Here is a 20,779-nt window from a genome sequence, read left to right as displayed (position 1 = left end):
ATTACCCTCTAAATCGATCGATTGTCTTTATCTCTATATGAAGTGTAAGTGAATTTAAATGATATACAATACCAGACTGTCTTCAAGCAGCAAAAAGTTTTACGTCGCTTCTCGTACCGGCACGGCCGGCGCTGCCCCTCCCCGTCGTGCGGATGAAGACATCCGGCGTCGGAGGAGGCAACCAATAGCAGGCCTCGATGGGAAAGAGGCCATCTCAATTTGGCACCGATTGCCGAGCAAAAAGCTTGTTCATGGGTTGATCCTGTCGTTCGTGTAGGCACCACCAATCATCATTCCTGGGCAGCAGATTGCGCTGTCTAAACAGCGATTGGCTGCTGAAAAACAATGATTCTCTAAGGGAACAAGGGATTGCTATAGTGATTCCTCGTCCTCATACTATGAAGGAAATTGTGGCATGTAAATGCAGCAGTCTCCTTCACTGAACAAGCAGCCGACTGTCGGGAAGGAACGCTTTCTTCCCAACAATCGTCTGTAACATCTACCCAATTAAAAACCTTTACTCCTTTCCCCATTGAAAACACATGCATGCGTGGCCAAGTGTGCATGTTTATGGAGGGGGCAGGAAGAATAGCTGTTGGCTGAACGAGCATTTGCCCAACAGCTAATGAAGATGTTTGGGCACCTTTAGATTTATCCCATCTGACAATAGTATATTTTGTAATTTCAGTAGACTTGGTCATTGTTTCTGGTATCTGGTAATTACTGAATTTCTTTGATGATGGAATATTTTTTGTAAGCAGAGAATGTGAGTTTTAGAATGTGGGTGTAATGTAAGAAGAGATGTATTTTTGTATATCAATGTTATCACATGTCACATTCTATTACCTGATATTTGCAGTACATCAGACATTATGTATTACTTATTGAACAGTTATAAATCCTAAAGAAGAAAATGTATGTGCTTTAGGGTAGGAACATGCTGGAATATCTATCTGTCAGTTTAGTACCTAAGACACAAATGTGTCTATCTGAAATGTGGACCTCTATAGTCAAATAAATTATAATGCCAAGTGAAATACAAAAATTATTTGCTGACTGTAACACAAGTCAATCATAAATAACATAAGTTTATTCTCTAGATCAGTATGATTACAGCGATACCAAATATGTACCATTTTTTTTATGTTTTACTACTTTTACACAATAAAAAATCTTATTTTAAAATGGAGAAAATGTTTTTGCATCGCTGCATCCCATAACATTTTTCTTTTTCTTTCTATAGAGCTGTGTGGGGGCTTGATTTTTGTGGAATAACTTGTAGTTTTCATTGGTATCATTTTGGGGTACATAACACCTTCTGGCATTTATTGTTTGGCGTTTACCTTATGGGAAAAATTACATGATAGCCGTGTAGTGCAGGTCATTAGGGATGCGGTGATACAATTATTTTTTCTTTCAAGCCCCCGCTTATACTGTATATAAAAATGTGGCGGCTCAGCTTAAGGTCCCATAGTGACCACCATAAAAAGGTGTCTTGGTAGTCACTCTAAAAAAAGTTAAAAGTGAACTCTTAATTTTGATTGATTGTATTATTTAAGTTTATTAAATAATTTTAACAATCTATTCTAACAAGATCTGAACACCGAATTGAATACATTTTATCTCCTTTTTCTGGAAATTTATATATTTCAGAGTCAGTGGGTATGGAGCATAGTTTCTAAACCAGATATGAGATGGCTTCATGTGTTTGGCTTCTTCATGGAAGCAATTTGGCTCTCTTAGGGTGCAAGGTACATTACTTGCAAGGTCAGCAAACCAATGGCCTAGACAGAATTACCAGAAGGAGGCTGGTACCGGTATTTAATTAATACTGGCCCTTTAAATCATCTGTAATTTTCAGTAGCCAAAGAGGCATGAGATACCTCCTTGTAACTAATGGATATATATCAGACTGTATAGCATCTCAAGATATGCGCTAGCTAAGAATCTGTGCTTTAAAACAAGACCAGAATCTTGGCGATAGCCCCCATACAACCCAAGATATAGCAATTAGAAATGGGGTCGGAAGAAAGATCTGTAGGTATTACTATCAGATCTTATTCCCAATCCCATTTCTAAGAGTTACATCTCAGGATGTATAGCAGCTAGCACTTTTAGATTCTTAGCTTTAAAACAAGACCTAGCTTATAGCTCTAGGTACTATATAGCCTGATATATTTAAGGTTGAAGCAAGGTTCTGAGTGGCTTTTTGATTTATGTCATTCTGCTGCGTTAAAGGAACAAAACAATGAGAATAATGAAAGCAGCGTTTCAATCAAATGATGGAAATGAACATCACCAGTTCTGGTTTCCATTGGAAAACTTGGCATTTAACTAGACAAAAGAAACACAGCATGTTGCGCTATTTTGTCCTGTATTTTTAATAGAATCTGCAACGGGGGCTTCTGATAGAGCTTCCAGTGCACACGTGATTAAATCTTATATGGACATGTCATGTGAAATGTTCACATCGGCTCTAATGGCTCTATTATAGAACAGAAAAATGGGGAAAAAAATTCAATGTCTCATTTATGCTCAGTTTAACTCTGTTCTGTTTCCTTTATTTCTGATGGGATAAAAAGTACTGCCCACAGAGCAAAATAATTGAAACATGATGGAAAGGAGATTTCAGTTTCTTAACGTTAAAATCAATGAATGATAGATAGAAACAAAAAGTGTTCCTTTTGTATCCATTATGTAAATCATTTAAAAGACTTTTTTTTTTTTTTGTTTTTACTTTCCTCTGACAGAACTGAACAGAAAAGTAAACACAGATGGGAACTAAGCCTAATCAATACAAACCATTAACCGGAGCATACTTGCTTTCTGATATGGGTCACATATATGGGTATTTATTTTCCATAACTGGAGTGAGAAGATGAGCAATTGACCATCTGATCACCCCTTTGGGTCTTATTGATGCCTTGACACAGGCGTTTACCAGAATCCGGATCACAGCGTCAAATCAGTTGCGCCAAACACACAAATATCAATAAAGTTAGCATTTTACATTTTTCTGTCCATAATGGATCCCTGGCATAAATCATATGGACCTCTTTGGTAGAAATATTTTTTAATGACTTTAGTTACTTTAGTGATAATGACGATCACTAGAGAGGAATATATTATATTTTTCTCAAAAATGGAAAGTGTTTTCATCAGTCAGAAAAAACATATTCTCTCACTGACCGTCCTATAAATGATCATTGTCAGTTAGTTTTACAAAACAAACCCTTATAATAAAGCAGGGAAAACGGAGCTCCTGCATAGGGCTGCACAGTTCAGGGGCAGCACAGAAGTAGATGGGAGGGATGTATTTTCTTGGCTTTGTGGTTCTCCATAAGAGAGCATTCAATCACACTGTTCACACATCAGGCCTTTCTATCACTTTTAACAGCCTTTTATATTTCAGTGTCAAATAGCCCCCGTTTTATGCCATACCCCCAAAACAAAAACCTTTTTTACACATCTAAACTTGGCAAGTATATTTTGTTGGGAAAGGTAGCAACATTATTGACTTTGGTACTGAAATGCACTCAGGAAATAATTTCTAGCACAATATATATCAGCTCTTCCTGCTCTATAGCATGCTGCCTCTAGATGAGACTGCATGTTCAACTTTACCCCTGTAACAATCACATACAGTGCATTCGGAAAATCTTCAGACCCTTTCACTTTTTTCACATTTTGTTATGTTGCGGCCTAGTACTAAAATAAAAATTTCCCCTATCAATCTACACTCAATACCCTATGATGACAAAGTGAAAACAAAATTTTTGAAATCTTTTAAAATTTATTAAAAAGGAAAAACTACAATATCACATGAACATAAGTATTCAGACCCTTTGCTATGACACTTGGAATGTATCTCTGGGGGGCCTACCATTTCTCTTGATCATATTTGAGATGTTTCTACACCTTTATTGGAGTCCACCTGTGGAAAATTCTGTTAATTGTGCATGATTTATAAAGACAAACCCCTGTCTAAATAAGGTTTCACAGCTGACAATGCATATCACAGCAAAAAACAAGCCATGATAAGGAAATAACTGCCTGTAGAGACCAGAGACATGATTGTGTGAAAACACAGATTTGGAGAAAAATGTTGTTCTCCACTGACAGTTCCTAAGGGCATAATGCCATCCATAATTCTTATATGGAAAAAGTTTGGAACAACCAGTACGCTTCCTAGAGCTGACCAGCCTTGGCAAGAACCCAATGGTCACTCTGGCTGAGCTCCAAAGATCTTGTGTGCAAATTGGAGAAACTTCCAGAGGGCCAACCATCTGCAGCTGTCCACCAATCTAGGCTTTATAGCAAAGTGCCTAGAAACCAGCCTCATCTTTACATGAAAGTTTACAAAAATGCACCCAAAGGACTCTCAAACTATGAGAAACAAGATTCTCTTGTCTGAAACCAAGATTGAACTTTTTGGCCTCAATTCTAAGCTGGGTTTCATCTTATAAGCCGGTATACGGCGTGTTGAAACTTACAGTACTTACTTCCGAGCCAGACGAGAGATTATGACAAGACTGTTTGGTGTTGTGAGATCGTGAAAACTCATTTCTGATGGTATATTCTAACCCGAGGCATCCCCATCACCATAGGAATGCCTAAGGATTAGAATATACCATCAGATCTGAGTTTTCACAATCTCACAACAGCGAACAATCTTGTCATAAGAGTATGCAACCAATAGAGGGCGCTGTTCGTGAGTTATAAACAGCACCCTCTATTGGTTGCATAGTCTTGATTATCTATTAGCTGATTGTGGGAAACAGCAAATTCTCCATTCTGCACTTCCACGTGTCTCTACTGTGAAGAGACTCTGGCTGGACCCGTTCTGACCGAACTTCCTGAAGCATGAGCTGGGCAAGCAGGTGAGTGGCATGGGTGGTTTGCGCACGTGTGGTCTTTACACTGCTCTGGAGTAGAGGGTGCCGGGGCCGCTACAGTGAGTGGTGAGGATGGGTCTCAGGCGGCTGAGGCAGGCGGCACTGCGTGGACTTTTACTTTGATAATGGCGCGGCCATTATCAAAGTAAAAGTCCAGCCTGCTCTGCTTGGCTTGGGTCTTCTTCCCCCGTGGCATCGTGGGTATGTTTGCTAAGGGAGCCGGGCACATTTGACAGGGGTTTTATGGATTGGGAGAGGGGAACTGGCTTAGGCTACTTTCACACTAGCGTTCGGGCGGATCCGTTCTGAACGGATCCGCTCATAATAATGCAGACGGAGGCTCCGTTCAGAACGGATCCGTCTGCATTAAAATGGCAAAAAAAAAGCTAAGTGTGAAAATAGCCTCGGACGGATCCGTCCAGACTTTCAATGTAAAGTCAATGGGGGACGGATCCGCTTGAAGATTGAGCCACATTGTGGCATCTTCAAACGGATCCGTCCCCATTGACTTACATTGTAAGTCTGGACGGATCCGCACGGATCCGCACGCCTCCGCACGGCCAGGCGGACACCCCAACGCTGCAAGCAGCGTTCAGCTGTCCGCCTGTCCGTGCGGAGGCGAGCGGAGCGGAGGCTGAACGCCGCCAGACTGATGCAGTCTGAGCGGATCCGCTTCATTCAGACTGCATCAGGGCTGGACGGCTGCGTTCGGGTCCGCTCGTGAGCCCCTTCAAACGGAGCTCACGAGCGGACACCCGAACGCTAGTGTGAAAGTAGCCTTACTTGAAGTCGGATTGTGCCGGAGCTATACGTTCATGTGGCCATCACGAATGACTGAGCCACCCCCTGGTTAATTGAGCCACCCCCTGGTTGCATAGTCTTATACGGCGAGTATAGCCCAAACCCTATATTTTAACTGGAAAAGTTAGGGGTCATTTTATCTGCCCAGTCGTCTTATACGCTGGAAAATACGGTACTGAGTAAAGGGTCTGAATACTTATGTCAATGCAAGATTGTTTTTTTCCTTTTCAATAAATTAACAAAGATTTCAGACATTCTGTTTTCACTTTCTCATTATGGAGTATTGAGTGCAGAATGATAACGAAAAATGTGCATTTTTTATTGTATTCTAAGCACAAGGCCGCAACATAATGAAATGTAAAAAAAGTGACAGGGTCTGAAGAGTTTTCAAATGCACTGTAAACAAGTGTAATAGGCTTCTCAACATTACAGTCACTATTCCAATCACACTGCTATAATAAGCAAGCAGTAATGACATTTGTATATGGAACAGTACTTGTTTATACAGGTGAAACTTGAAAATTAGAATATCATGCAAAAGTTCATTTATTTCAGTAATGCAACTTAAAAGGTGAAACTAACATATGAGATAGACTCATTATATGCAAAGCAAGATATTTCAAGCCTTTATTTGGATGATTATGGCTTACAATTTATCAAAACCCCAAATTCACAATCTCAGAAAATTAGAATATTACATTAAATCTATAAAAAAGGATGTTAAATAGAAAAATGTAGGACCTCTAAAAAAGTATAATCATGCATATGTGCTCAGTACTTGGTTTGGGCCCCTTTTGCATCAATTACTGCCTCAATGCGGCGTGGCATTGATGCTAACAGCCTATGGCACTGCTGAGGTGTTATGGAAGACCAGAATGCTTCAATAGCAGCCTTCAGCTCTTCTGCATTGTTCGGTCTCATGTCTCTCATCTTTCTCTTGGCAATACCCCATAGATTCTCTGTGGGGTTCAGGTCAGGCTGACCAATCAAGCACAGTAATCCCATGGTCATTGAACCAGGTTTGGGTACTTTTGGCAGTGTGGACAGGTGCCAAGTCCTGCTGGAAAATTAAGTCACCATCTCTATAAAGCTTGTCTGTGGAAAGAAACATGAAGTGCTCCGAAATCTCCTGGTAGACGGCTGTGTTGACTCTGGACTTAATGAAGCACAGTGGACCAACACTAGCAGATGACATGGCTTCCCAAATCAACAGACTGTGGAAACTGCACACTGGACTTCAAGCATCTTGCATTGTGTGCCTCTCCATTCTTCCTCCAGACTCTGGTCCTTGGTTTCCAAATGAGATGCAAAAGTTTCTCTAATCAGAAAAGACTTTGAAACATTGAGCAACAGACCAGTTCTTTTTTTTCTTTAGCCTAGGTAAGACGCTTCTGACGTTTGTTGTTTAGGAGAGGCATACGACATTTGAAGCTCATATTCAGGATCCGTCTGTGTTTGGTGGCTCTTGATGCACTAACTTCAGCCTCAGTCCACTGCTTGTGAAAGTCCCCAACACTTTTGAATGGCCTTTTCTTGACAATCCTCTCCAGGCTGTGGTCATCCCTGCTGCTTGTGCACCTTTTTCTTCCACACTTGTCCCTTCCACATAACTTTCTATTTATGTGCTTTGATACAGCACTTTGGGAACATCCAACTTCTTTTGCAATTACCTTTTGAGGCTTTCCCTCCTTATGGAGGGTGTCAATGATGGTTTTCTGCACAACTGTCAGGTCAGCAGTCTTTCCCATGATTGTGATTCCTACTGAACCAGACTGAGAGACAATTTAAAGGCTCAGAAACCCTTTGCAGGTGTTCTGGATTAATTAGCTGACCAGAGTGTGACACTTTGAGCCTAGAATATTGAACCTTTTCACAATATTCAAATTTTCTGAGATTGTGAATTTGGGGTTTTATAAGCTGTAAGCCATAATCATCAATTATAACAAATAAAGGCTTGAAATATCTCGCTTTGCATGTAATGAGTCTATCTAATATATTAGTTTCACCTTTTAAAGGGCTTCTGTCACCCCCAAAAGTAATTTTTCATTTTTGGGCTAATTAAAATCCTTATAGTGCGATTATTCAATATATAGTGCTCTTACATTTTTATGTGGTTTAGTTTCTTTAAAAAACACACTTTTATAATATGTTAATTACCTGGCTACCAGCAAGTAGGGCGGTTGCTTGCTGGTAGCCGCTGCATCCTCCTTTCAAAAAAACGCCCCCTCCACCTGTTGATTGACAGGGCCAGCGAGCACTCTCCTCCTTCGGCTGGCCCTGTCTGCGTTCCAAATATGGCACCTGCGCTGTAACGGTCTTCAGTCGACTGAAGACCGTTACAGCGCAGGCGCCATATTTGGAACGCAGACAGGGCCAGCCGAAGGAGGAGAGTGCTCGCTGGCCCTGTCAATCAACAGGTGGAGGGGGCGTTTTTTGCGCCGGGTGCAGATGTGACGTCATCGGTGCAGGCGCACTGAGGAAGGAGCGGCCGAGCGAGGTCCTCCTCTCAGTGCGCCTGCGCCAACTGAAGACCGGTACGGCGCAGGCGCGAGATTTGGAACGCAGACAGGGCCAGCCGAAGGAGGAGGGCGCTTGCTGGCCCTGTTAATCAACAGGAGGAGGGGGCGTTTTTTTTTAAAGGAGGATGCAGCGGCTACCAGCAAGCAACTGCTGGTAGCCAGGTAATTAACATATTATAAAAGAAAAATGTAAGAGCATTATATATTGAATAATCGCACTATAAGGAGGGGGGGGGGGGGGGGGGTGACAGAAGCCCTTTAAGTTGCATTACTGAAATAAATGAACTTCTGTACAATATTCACATTTTTTGAGTTTCACCTGTAAATGGGTTTATGCAGTTTTTGGAATTATGAGGCTATAGGATGGGCAGTGGTTTAACAGCATATGCAGCATTGATGTGAACATTGTTTGACATTCTACACTTGAAATTCATGTATAAGGCATAGTGTTTAACAAGATGCTGAAAGGTTCCAGAAATTAAACTACTATCGTTAGTCCCTTAGGACATCTGAGCAATCAAACTGAACGCTGTTTATTTACAGAACTTATCATTATTCAAATCTGACTGTGCAGAATTGCTTAAGAAATTTAGTGGAATGCAGATGTTAAACAGCTCTTAGCAAGACTATGTACAGTAGTAAGACTGGATGCACAGATACCAGTTGTGCCTGGGCAGTTTTCATTTTTTTTTGTGGAGCGAGAATGTGCACAGGTCCAATGTTCATAGACTGATAGCGCTGGACAGGAAAACACTGCTTGCAGCGTTTTTGTTAGGTAATATTTGATATCTGGCATCACAACTGCTACAGTATATTAGGTGAATATGTATGATCCCATAGAAAGCTATGGGATCCATTCTAGCTTCAATTTCCATCCAGCATTTCTGCACAATGCTTAGAGGACACTGAGCCGGATTGCCAAGTATATATGAGGGGGACCTCATAGGAAATGTACCACATATGTCTTTATATTTTTAATAGAGATCATTTTTTTCTAATCTTTTATTTTGTGGTTGAAGATTTTTTTTATTCTATTTTCTGTACTTGATTATGGGGGCAACCATCTTGCCTGACCTGCTGTAACAGCGTTCAGACATATGCTTTATATAAGCCAAATGGATCATAGGAGCTTGTAAGTGTAGTCTGGAGATGTTAATTGTTGTGGGCATGCTCCACAACCTGTGCAGAGGTTATTCTAATCCTGAATTTTTATTGCGAATATCTGCACTTAGAGAATTTGCGAAGATGTAGAATATAGTGCTATATATTCTTAGGCTACTTTCACACTTGCGTTCGGGGCTCCGCTTGTGAGTTCCGTTTGAAGGCTCTCACAAGCGGCCCCGAACGGATCCGTCCAGCCCTAATGCATTCTGAGTGGATACGGATCCGCTCAGAATGCATCAGTCTGGCACCGTTTGTCCTCCGCTCCGCTGGCGGACACCTGAACGCTGCTTGCAGCGTTCGGGTGTCCGCCTGGCCGTGCGGAGGCAAACGGATCCGTCCAGACTTACAATGTAAGTCAATGGGGACGGATCCGTTTGAATATGACACACTATGGCTCAATTTTCAAACGGATCCGTCCCCCATTGACTTTCAATGTAAAGTCAAAACGGATCCGTTTGCACTATCATGAACAAAAAAAAAAATTTTTTTTTTTTTTTTTTGTTCATGGTAATGCAAACGGATCCGTTCTGAACGGAGCCACCGTCTGCATTAATATGAGCGGATCCGTTCAGAACGGATCCGATCGAACGCTAGTGTGAAAGTAGCCTTAATTGCAAATATTCTAGTATTTTTTTTTACATCGGTAACCTCCCTTCTTGCTTGTGGGCCAATGAGAAGGCTGCAATATCTTTGTCAGAGCTTTGCAACATCCCTAGCAACCAATAGGAAAGTTGCCTACCCCTTACTATATAAGAACCTCCCCAGCAGCCATTTTCTGTAGTTTTATGGAGTTCTGAGAGAGACAGTAGTGTCATTGCTGTGCTCTGTGCTTTCATCTGGATCCTATTCCTTATCCAATTACATTAGATAGTTAGCTATATATATATATATATATATATATATATATATATATATAATACAGATAGTTAGTGGGAGATAGCATAGGTTAGATAGTGATATAATGTAGCTAGTTCCAGTGCAGGGTGTTAGGTAGTGTGATAGGACTTACTGTTTCTCTGCTGTACATACATACATGCTACAGACATAGTGCTGTGATGTCACAACAATACTTAGTGCACCAATTAGTAATATCTACTCAGACCTGATAAATTGTGAAGTTGCATGTATTGCGCAAAACATATGCGCATCATTAGTGCTGATTTGCGCAATCTCGAAAAAAATTACGAGATCACAAATTCTAGAATTCGCAAATTTATTGTCAATATTATGCGAAAAATGTGCAAAATATTGTGAAAAAGATGTTGCTCATCACTAATTCTACAGGGAGGGGAGAAGGTAAATTTTGTTCAAAACCTATTGTGTATGATGGAATCTGTATATATATATATATATATATATATATTCTAGGTTCTTCAAAGTAGCCACCTTTTGCTTTGATTACTGCTTTGCACACTCTTGGCATTCTCTTGATGAGCTTCAAGAGGTAGTCACCTGAAATGGTCTTCCAACATCTTTGAAGGAGTTCCCAGAGATGCTTAGCACTTGTTGGCCCTTTTGCCTTCACTCTGCGGTCCAGCTCACCCCAAACCATCTCAATTGGTTTCAGGTCCGGTGACTTTGGAGGCCAGGTCATCTGGCGCAGCACCCCATCACTCTCCTTCATGGTCAAATAGCCCACACACAGCCTGGAGGTGTGTTTGGGGTCATTGTCCTGTTGAAAAATAAATGATGGTCCAACTAAACGCAAACCGGATGGAATAGCATGCCGCTGCAAGATGCTGTGGTAGCCATGCTGGTTCAGTATGCCTTCAATTTTGAATAAATCCCCAACAGTGTCACCAGCAAAGCACCCCCACACCATCACACCTCCTCCTCCATGCTTCATTGTGGGAACCAGGCATGTAGAGTCCATCCGTTCACCTTTTCTGCGTTGCACAAAGACACAGTGGTTAGAACCAAAGATCTCAAATTTGGACTCATCAGACCAAAGCACAGATTTCCACTGGTCTAATGTCCATTCCTTGTGTTCTTTAGCCCAAACAAGTCTCTTCTGCTTGTTGCCTGTCCTTAGCAGTGGTTTCCTAGCAGATATTCTACCATGAAGGCCTGATTCACAGTCTCCTCTTAACAGTTGTTCTAGAGATGTGTCTGCTGCTAGAACTCTTTGTGGCATTGACCTGGTCTCTAATCTGAGCTGCTGTTAACCTGCGATTTCTGAGGCTGGTGACTCGGATGAACTTATCCTCCGCAGCAGAGGTGACTCTTGGTCTTCCTTTCCTGGGGCGGTCCGCATGCGAGCTAGTTTCTTTGTAGCGCTTGATGGTTTTTGTGACTGCACTTGGGGACACTTTCAAAGTTATCTCAATTTTTCGGACTGACTGACCTTCATTTCTTAAAGTAATGATGGCCACTCGTTTTTCTTTACTTAGCTGCTTTTTTCTTGCCATAATACAAATTCTAACAGTCTATTCAGTAGGACTATCAGCTGTGTATCCACCTGACTTCTCCACAACGCAACTGATGGTCCCAACCCCATTTATATAGCAAGAAATCCCACTTATTAAACCTGACAGGGCACACCTGTGAAGTGAAAACCATTTCAGGTGACTACCTCTTGAAGCTCATCAAGAGAATGCCAAAAGTGTGCAAAGCAGTAATCAAAGCAAAAGGTGGCTACTTTGAAGAATCTAGAATATGACATGTTTTCAGTTGTTTCACACTTTTTTGTTATGTATATAATTCCACATGTGTTAATTCATAGTTTTGATGCCTTCAGTGTAAATCTACAATTTTCATAGTCATGAAAATAAAGAAAACTCTTTGAATGAGAAGGTGTGTCCAAACTTTTGGTCTGTACTGTATATATATATATATATATATATATATATATATATAAATATATATATATATATTAGCTGTCATTGTAAGCCTGCCTATGATGATAATAATGACTGCTGGAAAATTTAGCATACTGCCATGAATTTCCACAGACAATTAGCAATGTAAAGTTTACCACAGCAGAGACAGATAATCCCCCTTCTGCTGCCCCCCCTCTTGCACCTATCTGGTGCTGCAATCGCCTCACCTCGCCTCATTGGTGGTAGAATGGTCATTAGGATACCTTTAACCATTAAACAATTAAACAGTTAGGTTTAAGTAGGTCATATAATACTGTGTATGCATGATGTTCCTAACATGGCAAGCATGTGAAAACATTTTAAAAAATCTTCTGTATGTGTAATGTCCCCGAGTGCCATTACCACTTCTTTTTGGCGCTTTGCTTCCGTCTCCTATGTGCTAATGTATAACATCTAATATATTTTATGTCATCACCTAATAATGTGCATATTTATTCCTGAAACTGTTGTATTCATGCAATTACCTGGTCCACCAGCAGATGGCAGCAACAGTTGGCAGAGATAGTTTCTCTGGAGAGAAACCTTCTGTTTCCTCCAGCCCTCTTTAGAGAGGGAGGAGTTTAGTTCTTCAGTGAGTGAGTGGCTAGTCTACCCTCCTTAGGGAGAGGTTGTGTGCTGGCTAGCAGAGCACTGCCTTCTCTGCTAGGCCCAGAGGCCCTGCCTCTGAAGTCTACATCGTTGCTTGTCCCCTCCTGGGCTTGCATTGCCTCCACCCAAGCTGAGCTTAAGCTTAAGGTACTCTAAAACCAGGAAAAGAAGTTCCCAGGATTATAAGTAAGAGACAGACTATCGACTACAGCTAACTTAAGTTCCAGCAGAGGAGGAAGAGTTTCCTACTTATCCAGCCAAGCATAGCATAGCTGAGAGAGCTACCGCATTGCAGAGCTGAGATTGTTGCAGAGAAGTATTTGCCTGCTAAAGTTAAGCCTATACCTGCTGTTGAGCAAGATATCGTTTGGAAGCTGTTTGGATTACCAATGTATGCCAAGTAAAAGCAACTGTTCAATGTTACTACAAGTCTGGACTCCATTTATTCCACTTGTTCATCATCCAAGTTCAACTACCCCCTTTTGCACTGCTTAAAGGGACCTGTCACCTCTACTATGCTACCCTCACTTGTGTTACCCTAAACATATAAATTACACTTTTAATTTCATTTGCAGACAAATTCAATAAGTTTTATGCATTTTTGTACTTCCCGCCTTTTAAGCAAATTAACATAAAATAATCATATCTTACTTGTGTGACCAGAGAAGAGTCATATTTTCAAGCTCTGACTCATCTCAGGTTTATTTGCATGTATATCAAATCATTTTTTTTGCACAATAAAAGCACAGAGAGCTATGGGGACTGGGTATTGCGGATGTGCTAGTGGCCATCCAGCAACCCATGTCCTCAGCTCTATACCCAAAATCCAGGTGACAGGTTCCCTTTAAGACCACGTCACGTCTGGTATCTACGGATATCCATGTAAGAACACAGTGACATGTGTACATTACATCTACAGAGACAGTAGGCCACAATGCATCACTCTGGCAATCCTACCTCTGGGTATCAACATAACCATCTACAAAGGGAGCCTTGAGCTTCCGCTGCTTAACCGCAGCTGGCATCACGTTTACTTGCTCTATAAGAGGGACATATTTCGTAGAAACCTCCCAAGAGGCGAGGGATATCCCAGGCGTGGCCTTAGTGGGCCTGTTGTCATTATAATTGGCGTCACAAACAGGATTCTGAACTTTGTCAAACTATGTGCCATTAGAAACAGGATGCGAATAGTTCCCCACTGTGTGCCTCATACTGTTATATTAAAGAACAGGAGTCCAACAACAAAACTGTGTGCCTACCAACTTTATTTACCTATTGGATTTACAGAAACTGCATTGAAAGTGACTTTAATGACTTTGTTGCTGAGCAACCGGCGCAAAATGCTGCCCGTCGGCGCCCAGAGTTAAATCATAATTTTTTCAGTCTTTGGCGCAACATCTTATTCATGCCTAGAGGAGCGAAAGCACAGAAACGCCCCTTGCTGAAGCGTGAAAACTTAGCTCAGGTTACAGGGAGCAAGATTGTTACGTGATGAAAGAGAAGGGAAGCTCCACCCCTAAAGCCCCTCCTTCATTTACTGCTTGTACCCGAGAGCAAGATGACAACATGGCAGCCCCTCCATTGTCTCCAGTACTTGCCAAAGGGTAGGATAATACGCTGGCACCTAAGCCGCAGCGCAAGCGGTACCGGAGGAAGGAGCCGCAGGCTACCGCCATGCTGGCAGGTACGGCGGAGGTGGCTGGAGCTCTCCCTTCGCTGCTCAGGAGGAACTGGATATGCCATACAGATTCTCGGCCTGTGGTACACCCATTCCTGATAAGGTGCACCCAATCCGAGTCACTGACACTTTGACGCTCGTCCGTGGGATTCGACTACCCGACTGACCAAATTGAGAGCCCCGGTACCAGAAGAGCCAATGGTACGGCAGCACAAGGAAGAGAGCCCGGTTCACAGCGCCCAAGTGCAACCAGAAAGACTGGCCCTGACCCCTCAGATGTACGAGGAATATGATAGACTTGTACACAAAGCCCATAAGGAGTGTATGTCGTGCCGTTACTCCTATTGGCCGCAGACCCTTTCTTTGATACCTGAGGAGATCCTCGCGGAGCTGAGCCAAAGTTCTGACCAGGTTGTACCGAACCCAGCTGGACTATCTGTGGAACTTCCAATGGACCAGGACCCACCTCTGCTGAATCCCGGTCATGTCCCGATGGGGCCCAAAACCATCAGTATTGCTGGACCATCTTTGCAAAGAAAAAAATAACTGACTTTGGGAGCCACGACATGGACTGATCCTGCACGTTGAGAGCCTGTTCTCTTGTTTTTATAGGTTGCCATTTTCTTGCCTCACTTGTCTGAACATGTGCAGTAAGGACTCCCCCCAGTCATAATTGTCTCCAAGTTGCACTCAACAGCGCCACCTACCTTTATTTTATTTTTTCCCCCTTTTCAGGTTATTTGGAAGCCTGTTGCTAATGGTTCTCATGACCTGTGCTGCTTCACTATTACCCATGTGGATTACAAATGACTATGTGCCTTGTGGATTACAACTAATGACATTGTTCCCATGGTTACAATTATCTACCTTGGATTGCAAAGAACTTTTATTGCACTTAAAGTGACAGTTCCGTGCACTTTACATTCAAACCTTCAAGATATAAACTCTAAAGTGACTTGTTATCTATTTGTGTAGGGATTGAAATAGCAATATTTTAGTTTTTATACTTGTTATAGACCCAAAAGTCTTTTTAAGGACTATTGTGTGTGGCAGCAATACGGTATATATTTTTTGCGCAACCTGCACTAAATTGCTAAAACTTTTTAGAGACCTAAAAGTAATTTAAGGACTATAGTTGTATCTGGCAGCAAGATATTTTAGCGCAACCTGCGCTAAATAGTTTGCAATGTTTTGGCCGCTGCAGACAGCGACATTATCTGCGCTGCATCTCCTGTCTAACGTGTGCGCAGCCTAAAAATATCTGTGACATCCAGTGTACTTTTTCTGTAGACGGTGTCCGCTGCGGACAGTTACATTACCTGCGCTACATCTCCAGTATAACGTTAGTGCATCCGAAATATCATTGACATTCAGTGAAATTTTTTTCGCCGCTGGTGACAGCGACATTATCTGTGCTTCATCTCCTGTGTAACGTGTGCGCAGCCTAAAAATATCTGTGACATCCAGTGTACTTTTTTTGTAGATGGTGTCCGCTGTGGAAGGTCATATTACCTGCTCTAAATCTCATGTATAACGTTTGCGTATCTGAAATATCATTGACATTCAGTCAAATTTTTTGCTGCTGGTAGCATCAACATTACCTACGCTACATCTCCTGTATAACGTTTGCCCATCCAAAAATATCAGTGACATTAATTCAGTGTAATTTTTTATTACCGCTGGTGACAGCGACATTACTTGCGCTATACCTCCTGTTTAACGTGTGCGCATCCAGGCAGATCCGTTGGTCCCAGAACCATCTCCCTGTGACCTTCTGTACTGGAGCTATAAACCCTAAAGTGTTTTGTGGGTCATTTGCAGCCAGTCCATAAGAGGGAGGGGTAGACCCCTCCCAAAGGCAGTATATCACCTGTATCTGTAACCTCATAACACTGTATATATTCTCTGTGTATATAGTGTTATATCTAGTGTGCCCTTAAGGCAATTAAATATATAATTTAATCTTGTGCTATCTTGTATCTCGATCACGAATCCCCACATCCGTGTTTTGGCCTAGTTATTAACTACCCCGGGTTGGTTTCTCACCCTATATAATCCCGTTAGCGGACCGGGCATATATCAAAAGAGAAGCTGGTGGCAGATTCCAGGGCTGAGACAGCGCTGTTTTCACTGCAGCCGTGAAAAGGCTCTCTCAGCTTGTTGCCTCTCTGTACCCGCGTGGACAGGAGGTGTGTGTGTAAACTGTAACCTTATCTGCTCCTCTGCAGGGTGTAGCGTCACGCTTTGGTAACCCGTGACCATACCGCGTCACGTGAGCTCGATGAAGATGGCGTCTAGCGGGCACGAGGCGTGATATTCGTCACAGTAGTACTCATGGAAGTTTTATTCCCTCTGTTCAGCATAGATGGGTAGAAGAGGAGGAAGAAGATGAGGAGATTGAAAGTCATCCTCCTGATAAGGACAGCAAAGTCTTGTCTGTTGGGACACTGGCACACATGGCTGACTTTATATTAGGCTGCCTTTCCCATTACCCTCGCTTTGTACGCATTTTGGCCAACATTGATTACTAGTTTTTCACCTTTCTCGACCGCTACAAAGAAAATTTCTCATCTCTCATTCATGTGGTGGAGAGGACTAGCAAAATGGTGCAATACCAGAAGGTCCTTGTGGAAAAATTGCTAAAACAATTTCCAGCTGACAATGTCAGCAGAGTATGTAGTTCCTTGGCCAACCAAGGAGGGAAGACAAAGGGAACACACAGCAGTTCCAACAGAGGCAGGGCAACACTCTCCAAGGCCTGGGACAGTTTTATGACACCCTCAACCTGATGCTCGGCCTAGTGTCACAAGGAGGGAACATTTTTGAAAGATGGTGAAGGAGTATGTAGCAGACCGTGTCAGCGTCCTCAGTGATCCCTGTGTGCCTTATAACTATTCAGTGTCCAAGCTGGAAACTTGCCATGAACTGGTGCTCTACGTATTGAAGTTGCTGGCCTGCCCCGTCTCCAGCGTTTTGTCAGTGCGGGTATTTAGTGCTGCTAGGGGCATAATAAGTGATAAGCGCATCAGCCTGTCAACTGTAAAATGCTGACCGGTTGACTCTTATAAAAATGAACAAGGCCTGGATTGCCCCTGACTTATCTACTGCACCAGAGGAAAGCGGCTGAAGATAAAGGCACACTAAATGTGGCTTTTATGGTGTATTGAATACACTGTATTCCCATGCACCCCTTCCACCACTAAAAAGGGTATATGGTTCAATCTCCCTTTTCTCGTCGTCCTCCTCCTCCATCATATCAACATGCTTATTAGGCAGCAGGCCCTCGGTCACAATTTTTTTAGATGGTTAGCTCAGCAGCAGGCCCTTGCCCATAATGTTTTAGATGGTCAGCTCAGCAGCAGGCCCTCGGCCACAATTTTTGTTAGATGTTCAGCTTGGCAGCAGGCCTTCAGCCATAGTGTTTTAGATGGTCAGCTCGGCAGCAGGCCCTCACCTACAAATGTTTTTAGATGGTCAGCTCGGCAGCAGGCCCTCACCCACAATTTTTTTTAGATGGTCTGCTCGGCAGCAGACCCTCGCCCATAATGTTATAGATGGTCATCTCTGCAGCAGGCCCTCGCCCACAATATTTTTTAGATAGTCAGTTCGGCATCAGACCCTCACCCCTAATGTTTTAGATGGTCAGCTAAGCAGCAGACCGTCACCCCTAATTTTTTAGAAGGTCAGTTCAGCAGCAGGCCCTCACCCCTAATTTTTTAAAGAGTCACCAGCAGGCACTTGCTCCTAATGTTTTTGAGGGTCACTAGCAGGCCATCAATTATAATTTTTCAAGGGTGTGTATGATGCCCTCCTTTATGTGTAATAAAGTGTGTACTGGAGTGCCGGTTCCTTGTAATTTTTGGAAGCCCTTTCACTTAGTGCATAGGCTTTATGATTGTAGAGTCCCACTACCTGAACAATTGTACCACAATGTGATTCAGGATCTCCTTTGATTGATATGCAGGTTGTATCAGAGTGCCTCTTCCTTGTAATTTTTGGCAGCACTTGCACTTTATATACAAGTAAATATACAGGAAAGAATGTTTTCTAACAATTTTTCCTCTAAAATTGGTTTTATCTTTGGTTTGGTGCATATTTTTGTCAGTCTGTAAAAGTGGCGTACTACTCGGACAACATCGCTCCCAGCAGCAACCTGGGAGTCCAAGATGCATCCAGACATCCTCCCCATGCTATTCCTGAACCATTTCAGCGGTGTTTCCATCAATTTCTGACCTTTTACTATGAACCCCACACAACTTTCCCTCTTCAGAGCAGGGGGTGCTTGGTTTAATGCCCGGGTTCTCCCATTGATATCCATTGTGCTCGGGTGCTCAAGTGCTTGAGCACCCGAGCATCCCGAGGTGTTCTACTTGAGCACCCGAGCACTTTGGTGCTCTTCCAACACTAATAATTAGACCGTGTTGCCGGAAGGGACCCGAGATAATGCCACCCTTCTATCTGCGGGCGTTTTCATTGTATAGTGGTGGATTGATGGAGTGAAGTCACCCTTGCGCTTTCTTTGGGGTTCATGGCCAGAATACACAAAGTTAGTCAATAATGATCGCTTAATGCACACCTGTTTGGTTGGTTGTCTGATTATACCTGAGAGGGAAACTATTGCCGGACACCCTACTCATTCGGGCAGAGACCTGTTGGTAGCTGTTACTATTTCCATGCAGCATGTTATTTATTATTGATATCCTTAGAGCATATATATATGCCCCTTGCCTCTTAAGTAAGGGGAAATCTAATGTCCTGGAGTACTATTACTACTTCTTTTTGGTGCCTTGCTACAGTCTCCTATGTGCTAATGTATAACATCTAATGTATTTTATGTCATCACCTAATAATGTGCATATTTATTCCTGAAACTGTTGTATTCAACATGGCGGCAACAATTGGCAGAGATAGTTTCTCTGGAGAGGAACCTCCTGTTCCTTCCAGCCCTTTTTAGAACATAGGAACATAGAATGTGTCGGCAGATAAGATCCATTTGGCCAATCTAGTCTACCCAATATACTGAATACTATGGATAGCCCCTGGCCCTATCTTATATGAAGGATGGCCTTATGCCTATCCCCTGCATGCTTAAACTCATTCACTGTATTTGCAGCTACCACTTCTGCAGGAAGGCTATTCCATGCATCCACTACTCTCTCAGTAAAGTAATACTTCCTGATATTACTTTTAAACCTTTGCCCCTCTAATTTAAAACGATGTTCTCTTGTAGCAGTTTTTCTGCTTTTAAATATTCTCTCCTCTTTTACCTTGTTGATTCCCTTTATGTATTTAAAAGTTTAGTTAGGGAGGAGTTTAGTTAGTCAGTGAGTAAGTGGCTAGTCTGCCCTCTTTAGGGAGAGGTTGTGGGCTGGCTAGCAGAGCACTGCCTGTTCTGCTAGGCCCAGAGGCCCTGCCTCTAAAGTCTACATGGTTGCTTGTTCCCTCCTGGGGTTGCATTGCCTCCACCCAAGCTGAGCTGAAGCTTGAGGTACTCTAAAACCAGGACATGAAGTTCCAAGGATTATAAGTAAGAGACAGACTACAGCTAATTTAATTTCCAGCAGAGGAGGAAGAGTGTCCTACTAATCCAGCCAAGCATATCAGAGCTGAGAGAGCTACCGCATAGCAGAGCTCAGATTGTTGCAAAGACGTTTTTTCCTGCCAAAGTTAAGCCAATACCTGCTGTTGAGCAAAATATCGTTTGGAAGCTGTTTGGCTTACCAACTTATGCCAAGTAAAAGCAACTGTTCAATGTTACTACAAGTCTGGACTCTATTTATTCCACTTGTTTATCAACCAAGTTCGGCTACCCCCTTTTGCACTGCTTTGGACCACCAATGGATATCCAGGTTGGAACACCGTGACACATGTACATAACATCTACAGAGACAATAGGCCACCCTGCACCACTCTGGCAATCCTACCTCTGGCTACCAACATTACCATCTACAAAGGGAGACTTGAGCTTCTGCTGCTTAACCGCAGCTGGCATCATGTTTACTTGCTCTATAAGAGGGACATATTTCGTAAAACCTCTGAAGGGGCAAGGAATACCCCAGACATGGCCTTAGTGGGCTCGTTGTCATTATATATGTAAACCAGGAGACCCTCTTATTCCCCTACTTCTTTTGTAAGCTTGTGATTTGCAATTAGATTCCCTCAAACAACACGCTAAACTACATGTAGATAGAGAAGGCATCTGTTGGTGTAGGAAAGACCAACTTCCTCCATTTGCTATAACATCCAATAACTACT

The 20,779-nt window shown here is 42.5% G+C and overlaps 1 long non-coding RNA gene across 2 annotated transcripts in view; it reads left to right on the top strand.

Annotated features, from left to right (window-relative positions):
• LOC122925449 overlaps positions 1–20,779 on the top strand; it is a 315,494-nt gene that overhangs the window by 75,560 nt on the left and 219,155 nt on the right. The window lies entirely within an intron of this gene.

This window comes from Bufo gargarizans, chromosome 1, assembly GCF_014858855.1.
Source record: "Bufo gargarizans isolate SCDJY-AF-19 chromosome 1, ASM1485885v1, whole genome shotgun sequence".
Lineage (NCBI taxonomy): Eukaryota > Metazoa > Chordata > Amphibia > Anura > Bufonidae > Bufo > Bufo gargarizans.
This window is presented reverse-complemented; position numbering and strand designations above follow the sequence as displayed.